At 38.8% G+C, this 11,710-nt stretch overlaps 1 long non-coding RNA gene across 1 annotated transcript; it reads right to left on the bottom strand.

Annotated features, from left to right (window-relative positions):
- Window positions 1-4,000: 4,000 nt before the first annotated feature.
- Window positions 4,001-11,239, bottom strand: LOC120533654. Its single transcript, XR_005634591.1, has 3 exons — window positions 11,164-11,239; window positions 6,086-6,166; window positions 4,001-4,523 (listed from the first exon to the last, which is right to left on the bottom strand). It is a non-coding gene; the product is annotated as an uncharacterized LOC120533654 (long non-coding RNA).
- Between the last annotated feature and the right edge of the window lie 471 nt (window positions 11,240-11,710).

Raw genomic sequence — 11,710 nt, 5'->3', positions numbered from 1 at the left:
AGCTCTAATCAGGGTGTGCTAAACTGAAGTAGTGAGTCTTCAGCCGGGATTTAAAGGCTGAGACTGAAGGGGCATCTGTTATAGTAGCAGGCAGACCACTCCACAGTTTAAGGGCCATGTAACTAAAAGCTCGACCTCCCACTGTTATTTTATTAATTCTTGGAATCATAAGCAGACCGGCATCTTGAGATCTTAATGTGCGCTCTGGTTTGTAAGCCATGATAAGTTCAGACAAGTAAGCCGGACCTTCTTGGTCATTTAATGCTTTATATGTTAAAAGGAGGATTTTGAAATCTGCCCTAAACTTAACCGGGAACCAGCGTAAAGATTTAAGAAGTGCAGTTATGTGTTTGTATTTTCTTGTTCTTGTGATAATTCTTGCAGCGGCATTTTGGATTAACTGGAGGCTGTATAGAGAACAGTTTGAACAGCCAGTGAACACTGCATTACAGTAGTCAATCCTACTAGAGATAAATGCATGAATTAATTTCTCAGAATCCTGTTTATTTAGAAAATGCCTTAATTTCCTAACATTTTTAGGATAGAAGAAACATGATTTGGACAACTTTGTAATATGTTCTTTAAATGACATGCTGGAGTCAAAGAGAACTCAGATTTCGGGCTGATTCATTAAAATTAATGGGGATTCCAACTGAGTTAAATGAAGACAAAATAATGTGATCAACGTCATTCCCTCCACCAATTAACATCTCTGTTTTATCTGTATTTAAAGACAAGTAGTTCTCATTTATCCTCTCCTTTAATTCACTAACACAACTAATTAAAGACAACATCGGAGAAACTTAATTTGATTTAAATGAAAGGTATAATTGGGTGTCATCTGCATACGAGTGAAAATGAACATGATGTTTCCTAATGATAAATCCTAGTGGAAGCATGTAAAGTGAGTGAATTCTATGCACGGACACTGATTTAAGTGTGTGAGCTAATCCTTGTTTACATAGAACAAACCTGCTCCAAGCAGGTTTAAGGATTTGGATCTGCTGCTATGACAACACATCCAGCAAGAGTTTTGAAAAACTGACAGATCCAGGATCAGGCCAAATCGTCAACAATTACATCCGGCTAAATGAGTAATCCACGTACAAAAAATATGCCCCAGGGCCCTCATGCATAACGCTGTGCATAGAACGCGCACTATAACATGATGTAAGCACAAAAGCCGAAATGTGCTTACGCACAGAAAAATCTAGATGCAGGAATCTGTGTGTACTCCAACTGCCGCGTTCTTCTGCTACATAAATCCTGGTCAGTGTGAAAAGTAACGCTTGTGCACGCGCCTCCTGTCTCGCCCCAACTCCTCCCAGAATTACGCCTCTATGAATATGCAAATCAATATAAATAGCCCTTAAGCTCAGCCTTCTGTGAAATCACAATGGGAAAAGCATGGGGGGAAATATAAGAATTTCAGCGAATACCAAGTGGAGGCAAAGGAAAAATATACTACTATTTGTTAGTTTAAACAGTATTATAATCAACAAAAGGAAGCTGATCGAGTGACAGAGTGTCGGAGAAACTCGAAAGCTCAAGTTCACAAAGTCGCACAGTACCTGAAATAAAAAAGAAGTTGTTACATATCCAAGTCACTGTGAAAAGGCGAGTCGTAGCCCAACGTCTGAGTGTCGTATGAAAGCTTATTAGGGTACAGAGAAAAAAAAAATTGCCACACAGTGTTGGAAAAAAGCAGGAAATGTCACCTTTTAATCTCGAAATTTCCACTTTAATCCCGTACTTTATTTTGTCATTAAAGTAGAACATCATAAGCTTCATCTTAAAATCCATTAATTTACTAGTTTCTCAAATCCCATCGTAACTAAAGTAGCACGTTAAATGCTCTGTTTTGCATTTGATCTTCTTTGTGCTCTGTATGTGAATCACTACGTGGTTCTTAAACCGGCTTTCTCTTCCTCCGACAAGACACAGAATCCATTACATTTGTGATATTACAGCTGTCTGAATAATTAAAATACTGATATGTATACTTGATATCTTTTTCATGATGTTAGGAATGAAAACATGTTATTAAACATGGGAACACGGTGGCGGTACTGTCTCTTTCAAACGTACTAACCTCTAATTGCTGTCCTGACTTTTCTTTCTCCAAATACCCAATCACCACACAATCCGCTCTGTAATAGACGTTAAGCCATCTGTAAGCTTACGACGATTCTTCAAAACTTTTAAGGAACATTGAAATATCTTCGTAGTACGTGTTTAATTATTCTATCCATCTATCCTTCCAGCATACAGCAATCGATCAGGATCAATCTGTGAACTAGCTAGCGCTGCGGCACTGTGTCCTCACATGTTTTATTATTAACAATACAGATTATTTAAATGAAGTTAGTTTTATCTGTATAATATAATCAACATATTTTGCTGCATTTTATCTTAAAAATGATATTGTCATCATAGGTAAATACGCTCTTTATGAAGTGGCTCAGGTTGTGCAATATTATAACTGTAGTGCAAGTTTACAATGAGGTAACTGTACTTATAAGTACCAACAGCTTTATAAAGGAGCACTTGATGGACTGATTGATTGATTGTGTTTAAAGTTCTCAGGATGAAACTGTTTCAGAACGCGAGGTCCATACAGGGAAGTCTCTGAAGCGTTTGCCGTGGCTGAGGTAGCGTGTGCTTGATGCTGTATCCTGATAATTCTCTTTTCGATCAGCTGCTGTGATTCACACTCAGATACAGTGATATAAATACTCCGAGTGGTGCAGTGAGAGTAATATGGAAAAAGATGATCCGCTGTGTTAACACCTAACGGGAGCAGCTGAAAGCAGAAAAAGAAGGTGCAGTGAGAGTAACAATGCTAAAGCAGTTATGGTATTAGGAATACTAGCTATTCCATGGACCATTATATTGTTACGAGTTAATTACAATCAGATGCATTACACTAATAAACAATATGCGGTTAGTTTCAGTGTATTTATAAAGCCACATAAGTACTGTGCATCTAAGAAAGAAAGGGCAACCACACAGAAACAGTAGCACTGCTTTGATGCTGGGTGCCGCCAGTCTGCAAAACTGAGCGGAGAACTTGTGTACAACAAGGTATGAGGTACCGTGGAAAAGTGCGTGGCTTTATGCCAAGTTTAGGTTTTATACATCGCGATTTGAACGTGGAAGCATTCTTACGCAACATTTCTGTGCGTACGCACCATTTATACATGAGGCCCCAAGTCTTTGTAAATCCTAAGGTGGGTTTCATGGCTTCTACCCTTTGGAGTCTATAGTTGCTATTGCTCATCGTAAGGACAAGAACTGTGTCAATGAAAGTCAAAAAGGCCATTATAAGGCTAAAAAACAAGAATAAAACCATTAGAGACATCAGTAAAATCTTACGATGACCTCAATTAACTGTTTGGAATATCACGAAGAAGAAGGAACACACTGGTGGGCTCAGGAATTGCAAAGGGACTGGTAAACCATGGAAGACCTCCACTGCTGATGCCCAAAGAATCCTCACTAAGGTAAATAAAAAGCCCCAAACACCTGTCTGACAGATCAGAGACAGTCTTCAAGGGGAAGACTGCGGTGACGCAGTGGTAATGCTGCTGCCTCGCAGTAAGGAGACCCGGGTTCGCTTCCCAGGTCCTCTCTGTGTGGAGTTTGTATGTTCTCCCCGTGTCTGCGTGCGTTTCCTTCAGGTGCTCTGGTTACCTCCCACAGTCCAAAGACCTGCAGATTAGGTGCATTGGCGATCCTAAATTGTCTCTAGTGTGTGGGTGTATGTGCCCTGTGGTGGGCTGGCACCGTGCCCGGGGTTTGTTTCCTGCCTTGCACCCTGTGCTGGCTGGGATTGGCTCCAGCAGACCCCCGTAGTTAGGATTAAGCGGGTTGGATAATGGATTGATGGATGACATATTCATTGTTTAAAGATATTGAGCTTTAAAGTTTTGACCCTCCGTTTATCTAATTTATAAAACACCTTTCATATTTTCCCACACTTTTAAACTGTACGGTTGTCTAAAAATGTATTTACACCAAAATTATTTTATTAATCAAATGTGATCTTAGAATGGTGACATTTAGCAAAAGATTTCAAGAGGCACACACCACACACAGTACAATTTTTCAGACTCTTTCCTCTCCTCCACAAAAGCTTTGTCTGCTTCCACCCGACTCCATCTCTCTCCAATATGAAGTTGAGCAGCTTTTATTTTTATCTCAGACCCAGGAGTACTTCTGGTGCCAGGGTATAGCCAAAAGGAAGTCCTAAAAAGTAGGGATTGCGAATCCCTTCAGCTCCCCTAGTAGCCCCCACAGAACCCAACAGGCCTGCCTCACTGGACTACAAGTCCCAGCATGCCCTGTGGGCGTTCATGTTGGCTTCTTAAACCTGGGAAGGCTGCCACCTAGCATAGTGGGGAAAGAAAATGTCCCCAATAAATTATCTACTCTGCTCCTTCTGTTATACTGGCCTCCTGACCGGGTCAGGATCCCTGTTCAGTTCCAGGTGGGATGCCAGTTCCTCCATGCCATCCATTACACTGTATATAGAAGTAAAAAACAGAATAATGTAGATGAGTACATTTATTTGTAATTCACAAAAAAGAAATAATAATGTACAATGCAGTTATTTGACATTTATTGACATAAAGAAGCAGTTGACATCATTTGGCTAATAATTTTGATATACTAACAGTTTCAAATATACAATACATAATCAAGGATCTTAGGCAATAACAGAAAAAGTGTTCTTTAGTTTTGTCATGGATAGTTAATTAAATGTTCAACTGTTTCAGGCATAGCAGTAAAGTTTAGTAACACTTGGAAATAACAAAAATAATCTTGAAAGGTTTACAATACAATACAATACAATACAGTTTATTTTTGTATAGCCCAAAATCACACAGGAAGTGCCGCAATGGGCTTTAACAGGCCCTGCCTTTTGACAGCCCCCCAGCCTTGACTCTCTAAGAAGACAAGGAAAAACTCCCAATAAAAACCTTGTAGGGAAAAATGGAAGAAACCTCGGGAAAGGCAGTTCAAAGAGAGACCCCTTTCCAGGTAGGTTGGGCGTGCAGTGGGTGTCAAAAGTAGGGGGTCAATACAATACAATACACAGAACAGAACAATTTCTTAATACAGCATAATAATAAAAATTTTAGAAGTAGGTTTAAGAGAAAAAATTAGAAAAGGCTGGCATATTTATGGAGTGGGGGCAGAATCCCGGGTTCAAATGTCTCTGTCCAGGCCTCGAGTCAGACTCTGACAAACACCTTTCTTTATCCTAAACTCTATAGACCATTGTCTTTGTCCACAAATTAGGATTAAAAGGGTCAAACTTAAACAGAGAAAAAGATACAAACTGCTAAGTGGCTTTGTATTAAACAACAAACTTATTGTTCAAATGTAAATTGCTGTGCCATTATACACAAACTGCTACTAAACCTCTAAAGGAGTTACTTCCATCTGCAGGTATTTATAAAAAGAAAGGTGATGTTAAAGGAAAGTAAGACATACGGACGATGTTATCACAAGTATGAAGATAAGGGCAGATGACAGCAGACTGCAACATCTTTCATGCACATCAACAGCAGCCTTCAGGACTCTGAACTAACTTCATCATTATGTCACATGACTGGAAGCAAAGGGGAAGGCAGGGAAAATACCAGAGATGCCCACTAGGTGGAGCTAATGAAATGAACAGCTTTAACAAGGTGTGGCTGAACAGGCTCAGTGATGCAGTCCTTGTGATTCCATTTGTTGAAACTTGAGAATATTAAATTCTTATCTCACACTATTAAAAAAACAAACACACACACACTCAAACATGAAGACATGGCAGATAAAAAGACATGCATTCGTTATTGGAAAGAACAACTCCCAGACTTGTAATTTAGAATAAACCCCTGCTATTTATGGCCCACTTCTTCAACACACTTCAACTGATACTGAAAGTGTTTTACTAAGGAGTACTTGAAACTTCACTTTAAAAAATATATACTTTAGTTTACATCATAATTCACAACAACCAAAGGATATTTTTTAGACAGGATAATGGGACTGAAAAGAAAAAGAAAGGACCTGCTTGTTTCAAATGACATACCTCCGAATGTGCCATTCATCAACATCTTCTCTGTCTCTGCCAGATGAATCATCTCAACTCTTTCCACAGCTTTAATAAGAGCTGATCACAAACATGGAAGAAAGAGGACATTGTTCACACAGACACTCCGTATGCTCACTAAAGATTTACTGTAAGCAGACTAAAGTCTGGCATGAGCTCCTCCAGAAAGACACCAACCCTCGCCATCCTTTAAAAATGCCAAGAGCACAACATCCAAGTAGTTGTTCAGGCCCTTCTGTCAGTTCTTCATCTTTTATAGAGCTCATCACATTCTGACCATTTGGATCTTTATAATTGTCATAACATTTGGATGACACATTGAAAGAAACAACAGCCGGTTAAATAAGAAAATACAACAGTTTGCCATTTTAACGTCATCAAAGCTATCTGTGATAGCAGAGTGATCAAAATCGCAAAGTTTATTAGTTGTTATCTGAACGAAGATACCAGCAGTTGATCACCTGCCCCAAAATCCTTCATTATGAAAGAAGAAAACGCTAGAGTGGTGGGAGAAGGTGGTCCTTCCTTTTGAAGCCCGTCTTCATAAATGTGTAAGAGTACTGTAACACTGTGGTTGAAGAAGAATTAGTGCATCTCTCTTTACATCTCAAAAAAAGTTTAAGTGATCACAAAAAAGCAAATACACATCACCATAATTCCACTGGTCATTCTAAGTAACAGATAAATAAGAAGGAGTGAAGAAGCAGCAAATAAGCCAATCCAAAAACTAAGTCCAACAAAATTTAAAACCGGCATTTTGTAAGAAATGTAGAGTTTAATCTTTTTTTGAATTTTTAGACCTTTATTAAATCCCTTTGTTGGTGTAAAATAAAACTATAACCTTCAAAAATGTTGGGCATGAGCTAAATTAACACAAACATAAGCAAAAATATAAAATATACTCAGTTCCATAAGAATTTGGACTGTTATACAGTTTTCATAAGTTTGGCTTTGTGTGCCATCGCAATCGATGTGAAACAAAGCAATCAAGATGTGACTGACGTGTAAACTTTCAGTTCAACGGGTTTAACAAAAACATTGAATGAGGTGTTTAGAAAAGAGATGTTTTTATACATGGCTCCCCTATTTCCAGGGGCTCAAAATTGTTTGGACAAACTAACATACTCATAAATATAATGATCATTTTCAATTTTTGGTTGAAAATCCTTTCCAGTCAATGGCTGCCTGACGTCTGAACCCCTGGCCATCTCCAAGTGTTGGGTTTCCATCCTACTGATGCTTTGCCTTTACTGCCATGGTCTTCAGTTTCTGCTCATTTGTTGGACTTTCTGTCATCAGTTTTGTCTTCAGCAAGTGAAGTGCATGTCCAGTTGGGTTGAGGTCACTTGATTGACTTGGCCTTTGAAGAATATTCCACTTCTTTGCCTTGAATCACACTTGGTTTGCTGTCACTGTATCTTTTGGCTCATTGTCCATGTGTGCTGTGAAGCGTCGTCCTATCAGTTATGGCTAAATCTGAACAGACAGTACAGTCCTGTACACTTCAGAATTCATCCTGCTACTTCTACCAGCAGTCGTATCATCAATAAACACCAATGACGGACTTCCATTTACAGCCATGCATGCCCATGCTATGACACTGTCTCCGCCATGTCTCACAGAGGATGAGGTATGCTACAGATCATGAACCATTTCTTCTCTTCTCCATACTCTTCTCTTTTATTCTGGCATATATTGATCTTAGTTTGTTTTCTCCAAAGAAATTTGTTGCAGAACTGAACAACCTTTTAAAAAATGTTTTCTGGCAAAGTCTAATCTGTCCTTCCTATCCTTGAGGTTTGCCAGTGGTTTGCACCTTGTGCTAAACCCTCTGCCTTTACTTCCGTGAAGTCTTCCTTTGATTGTGGACTTTGCCAATGATAGCTCTACCTCCCGGAGAGTGTTCTTGGTTCGGTTAAATGTTATGAAGTGGTTCTTCTTGACTAAGGACAGTATTCCATGATCATCCAGCACAGTTGTCACCTGTGGTTCTCCAGACATTGTGATGTGTTTGAATTCACCGGTGTGTTCCTTCTTTTTACTAATGTACCAGATGGTTGATTTGACCACTCCTGGTGCCTCATGTATAAACGGTGCGTACGCAGAGAAATGTTGCATAAGAACTTTTCCACGTTCAAACTGCGATGTATAAAACCTACACTTGGCGTAAATCCACGCACTTTTCCACGGTACCTCATACCTTGTCGTACGCAAGTTCTCCGCTCGGTTTTGCAGACTGGCGGCACCCAGCGTCAAAGCAGTGCTACTGTTCCTGTGTGGTTACTCTTTATTGTCATGACGCGGCTTTATAAATACACAGAAACTAACCGCATATTGTTTATTAGTGTAATGCATCTGATTGTAATTAACTCGTAACAATATAATGGTAGAGGGAACAGCCATAGTATTCCAAATACCATAACTGCTTTAGCGTTGTTACTCTCGCTGCACCTTTTTTTTTCTTCTTTCAGCTCCTCGTTAGGAGTTGCCACAGCAGATCATCTTTTTCCATATTACTCTCACTGCACCACTCAGAGTATTTATATCACTTTATCCGAGTGTGAATCACAACAGCAGCTGATCGGAAAGAGAAATATCGGTATACAGCATCAAGCCCACCCTGCCTCAGCCACGGCAAAACGTTTCAAAGCCTTTCCTGTATGGACCTCGCGGTTCAGAAACAGTCAATCAGTCCATTAATTGCTCCTTGCAAAACTGTCTGTACGTATAAGTACAATCACCCCACTGTAAACTTGCACTAGTTATAATATCGCACAACCTGAGCCACTTTATAAAGCGTGTATTTACATATGATGACGATATCATTTTTAAGATGAAATGCAGCAAAATATGTTGATTATATTATACAGATAAAACTAACTTCATTTAAATAATCTGTATTATTAATAATTAAACATGTGAGGACACGGTTCTGCAGCGGTAGCTAGTTCACGGATTGATCCTACCTCGTGCTGTATTCTTTCTGGGGCTGATGCGACACTGGAAGGATAGATGGATAGAATCATTAAACACTACGAACATATTTCAATGTTCCTTAAAAGTTTTGAAGAATCATCGTCGTAAGCTTACAGATGGCTTAACGTCTATTACAGAGCTGATTGTGTGGCGATTGGGTATTTGGAGAAAGAAAAGCAAGGACAGGAATTGGAGGTTAGTATGTTTGAAAGAGACAGGACTGCTGCAATAATTTCATCGAAGGTCGCGCACAATCACGCACTGCATTTCCCGGTTTAATAACATGCTTTAACTCAAGGCTTCCCAAAGTGGTCGATATTGACCCCCTGGGGTCGATTTGAACTTTCTAGGGGTCAATAGTTTCAATAAAAAAAATTTGGGGGTCGACGACAGCAAAAATAGACCCCCTTACTACTGCTATTTGTTTGTTTCTTCAAAATATCTATGATTCCAATAGGTACCTAATTATGAAGCAAAATAATTCAAAAAAACAATTTTTTGATAAAAACACATTACATACCAAACTTGTGAACGAAAAGGTAAAATGTGTCATTAAAAGAGTCACACGTAAGAATGCATGAAAATACATGTGGCACAAACATGTCTGTGCATTGTCTTAACGAACGTAGCAAAGCAAGTGCGGACACGAAAAACCGTTGCATGTGACTAGGGGGTCGATGGCTTTAAAAGTTTTTGATAAAGGGGTCTGCGGCAAAAAAAAAACAAAAAACTGGGAACTCCTACTTTAACTCCTATCATCATGAAAAAGATATCACGTATAAATCTCAGTATATTAATTATTCAGAGAGCTGTAATATCACGAATGTAATGGATTCTGTGTCCTGTCGGAGGAAGAGAAAGCGGAAGCACGTAGTGATTCACACACATAGAGCAAAAGATCAAATACAAAACAAAGCATTGCTACTTTAATTACGATGTGATTTGAGAAACTGGTTAATTAAACGATTTTAAGATGACGTTTATGATGTTCTACTTTAATGACAAAATAAACTACGTGATTAAAGTGGAAATTTCGAGATTGAAGTTGACATTCTGTGCTTTTTCCCCTGTACCCTAATAAGCTTTCATACGACACTCAGACGGTGGGCTACAACTTGCCTTTTCATGGCGACTTTGATATGTGACAAGTTCTTTTTTATTTTGGGCACTGTGCGATTATGTCAGGCGATCAGCTTCCTTTTGTTGTTTATACCACTGTTTAAACTAACAAATAGTATGTTTTTCCTTTGCCTCCACTTGGTTTTCGCTGAAATTCTTCCATTTTCCCTTCGTCTGTTCACAGAAGGCTGAGCTTAAGGGCGATTTATATTGATTTGCATATTCATAGAGGTGCAATTCTGGGAGGAGTTGGGGGCGGGACAGAAGGCGCATGCACGAGCGTTAGTTTTCACGCTGACCGGGATTTATGGAGCGGAAGAACATGGAAGTTGGAGTACGCACAGATTCCTGCATCTAGATTTTTCTGTGCATAAGCACATTTCAGCTTTTGTGCTTACGTCATGTTATAGTGTGAATTCTACGAACGCCGTTATGCATGAGGCCCCTGGTGTTTCTGATATCTCTCTTTAACGGGCTTATTTTGTTTTCTCAGCCTAAAAATGGCCTGTTTTTACTTGTATGTACAGGTCTTTGCACCTCATATTGAGAGTTCACAATGACAGCTTGCAAATGCAAAATTCCAAGCCCTTTAACCTTTTTAATAGTTAATGAAATAATGAAGGACCTGCTTCTACCTGGCTATGGTACAGCTGGTCTGTAATTGTTCAAATACTTTTCAGCCCCTGCAAATGGTGGACCATGTATAAAAATGGCTGTCATTCCTAAACAGTTTTTGGTAAACCGCTTACATTAAAGCTAAAAGTCCACACTTCAATCACATAATGATTGCTTTATTTCAAATCCATTGTGGTGGCATACAGAGCCAAAATTATGAAAATTGTGTAGTTATTTAGACTGTAGTTATTTAGTATAAATTATAAAAAAGCACTGAGATCTTAACATGTGAACCGTAGCAGTTAAACAATCACTGAGTTTGTGCATAACAGAGTAAATACAGATACCTGCCTATGAGAAATGGGCTTACTGCACTGGATTGAACTCCTCTGATATCAATAGTAGGAGCTGCCCATCTGCATCCTGGGAAAGTGCCAGAAAGTGAAATAACAATTATCATATAACCACAATTGAGGTACAAAGATTAGTAGAAATTTATAGAAATAAATAAACAACAGAACAGCAATATCTGACCAAAATACTTTTGATTGGGCACTACTATAAAATAAATGATCACTAGTTTCATCTTCTTTTTTGCAAAATGAACACAAAGGAAACACATCATTGTAAAATTTACTTAGCCATCTGCTACAAGGATAACAGTAAAGGATTTTATCATGAATTTCCATTACTTTATTGGGGACAACAATCCACATACTACTCAAGTTTCATTTGGGGTATAAAACTTTACATTTAAGAAAAGCTCTTGAGATGCTATGATCCAAAATATTCTTTTTTCTAATAAAGTAATTATTACATTTCTTGTCCACAATATTAACATCACTGATTTAAAGTCATGGAGTGTAATGAGACAAAGTGCCATAACTCAAGAGG

This window comes from Polypterus senegalus, chromosome 8 (genome assembly GCF_016835505.1).
Source record: "Polypterus senegalus isolate Bchr_013 chromosome 8, ASM1683550v1, whole genome shotgun sequence".
Lineage (NCBI taxonomy): Eukaryota > Metazoa > Chordata > Cladistia > Polypteriformes > Polypteridae > Polypterus > Polypterus senegalus.
This window is presented reverse-complemented; position numbering and strand designations above follow the sequence as displayed.